Source organism: Syngnathus leptorhynchus, unplaced genomic scaffold, assembly GCF_054491065.1.
Source record: "Syngnathus leptorhynchus isolate UIUO unplaced genomic scaffold, UIUO_Slep HiC_scaffold_335, whole genome shotgun sequence".
Lineage (NCBI taxonomy): Eukaryota > Metazoa > Chordata > Actinopteri > Syngnathiformes > Syngnathidae > Syngnathus > Syngnathus leptorhynchus.
Window position 1 is genome coordinate 39,930 of NW_028232299.1, and position 2,571 is coordinate 42,500.

Consider the following 2,571-nt stretch of genomic DNA (forward strand, 5'->3'; position numbering starts at 1 on the left):
ACCAAGGGGAGGACGGCCGCCTCCCTAAACACAGGCCGGAGAGGAGCGTCAGGGCCAGGCTCCTCAAACATGGACCGAGTGTCGCCCTTAACACAGACCAAGGGGAGGACGGCCGCCTCCTTAAACACAGGCCGGAGAGGAGCGTCAGGGCCAGGCTCCTCAAACATGGACCGAGTGTCGCCCTTAACACAGACCAAGGGGAGGACGGCCGCCTCCTTAAACACAGGCCGGAGAGGAGCGTCAGGGCCAGGCTCCTCAAACATGGACCGAGTGTCGCCCTTAACACAGACCAAGCGGAGGACGGCCGCCTCCCTAAATACAGGCCGAACCGGAGCGCGAGTGTCGCTCCTTAAACACGGACCGAGTGGAGGACGGCCGCCTCCTTAAACACAGGCCGAACAAAATGACACAAAGTGTCAACTGCGAATGTTGTCCATCCAAGGAAGGAGCGTGATGCCCGGCCGGCTCCTTAAACACAGGCCGAGAGTCGCCCCGGACGGTCCGCCTCGCGGCGCCCGTCTGCTCGGATAAAATGACACAAAGTGTCAACTACGAATGTTGTCCATCCAAGGAGGGAGCGTGATGCCCGGCCGGCTCCGAAAACACAGGCCGAGAGTCGCCCCGGACGGTCCGCCTCGCGGCGCCCGTCTGCTCGGATAAAATGACACAAAGTGTCAACTGCGAATGTTGTCCATCCAAGGAAGGAGCGTGATGCCCGGCCGGCTCCTTAAACACAGGCCGAGAGTCGCCCCGGACGGTCCGCCTCGCGGCGCCCGCCCGCTCGGATAAAATGACACAAAGTGTCAACTACGAATGTTGTCCATCCAAGGAAGGAGCGTGATGCCCGGCCGGCTCCTTAAACACAGGCCGAGAGTCGCCCCGGACGGTCGCCTCGCGGCGCCCGTCTGCTCGGATAAAATGACACAAAGTGTCAACTACGAATGTTGTCCATCCAAGGAGGGAGCGTGATGCCCGGCCGGCTCCGAAAACACAGGCCGAGAGTCGCCCCGGACGGTCCGCCTCGCGGCGCCCGTCTGCTCGGATAAAATGACACAAAGTGTCAACTGCGAATGTTGTCCATCCAAGGAAGGAGCGTGATGCCCGGCCGGCTCCTTAAACACAGGCCGAGAGTCGCCCCGGACGGTCCGCCTCGCGGCGCCCGTCTGCTCGGATAAAATGACACAAAGTGTCAACTACGAATGTTGTCCATCCAAGGAGGGAGCGTGATGCCCGGCCGGCTCCGAAAACACAGGCCGAGAGTCGCCCCGGACGGTCCGCCTCGCGGCGCCCGTCTGCTCGGATAAAATGACACAAAGTGTCAACTGCGAATGTTGTCCATCCAAGGAAGGAGCGTGATGCCCGGCCGGCTCCTTAAATACAGGCCGAGAGTCGCCCCGGACGGTCCGCCTCGCGGCGCCCGCCCGCTCGGATAAAATGACACAAAGTGTCAACTACGAATGTTGTCCATCCAAGGAAGGAGCGTGATGCCCGGCCGGCTCCTTAAACACAGGCCGAGAGTCGCCCCGGACGGTCGCCTCGCGGCGCCCGTCTGCTCGGATAAAATGACACAAAGTGTCAACTACGAATGTTGTCCATCCAAGGAGGGAGCGTGATGCCCGGCCGGCTCCGAAAACACAGGCCGAGAGTCGCCCCGGACGGTCCGCCTCGCGGCGCCCGTCTGCTCGGATAAAATGACACAAAGTGTCAACTGCGAATGTTGTCCATCCAAGGAAGGAGCGTGATGCCCGGCCGGCTCCTTAAACACAGGCCGAGAGTCGCCCCGGACGGTCGCCTCGCGGCGCCCGTCTGCTCGGATAAAATGACACAAAGTGTCAACTACGAATGTTGTCCATCCAAGGAGGGAGCGTGATGCCCGGCCGGCTCCGAAAACACAGGCCGAGAGTCGCCCCGGACGGTCCGCCTCGCGGCGCCCGTCTGCTCGGATAAAATGACACAAAGTGTCAACTGCGAATGTTGTCCATCCAAGGAAGGAGCGTGATGCCCGGCCGGCTCCTTAAACACAGGCCGAGAGTCGCCCCGGACGGTCCGCCTCGCGGCGCCCGTCTGCTCGGATAAAATGACACAAAGTGTCAACTACGAATGTTGTCCATCCAAGGAGGGAGCGTGATGCCCGGCCGGCTCCGAAAACACAGGCCGAGAGTCGCCCCGGACGGTCCGCCTCGCGGCGCCCGTCTGCTCGGATAAAATGACACAAAGTGTCAACTGCGAATGTTGTCCATCCAAGGAAGGAGCGTGATGCCCGGCCGGCTCCTTAAATACAGGCCGAGAGTCGCCCCGGACGGTCCGCCTCGCGGCGCCCGCCCGCTCGGATAAAATGACACAAAGTGTCAACTACGAATGTTGTCCATCCAAGGAAGGAGCGTGATGCCCGGCCGGCTCCTTAAACACAGGCCGAGAGTCGCCCCGGACGGTCGCCTCGCGGCGCCCGTCTGCTCGGATAAAATGACACAAAGTGTCAACTACGAATGTTGTCCATCCAAGGAGGGAGCGTGATGCCCGGCCGGCTCCGAAAACACAGGCCGAGAGTCGCCCCGGACGGTCCGCCTCGCG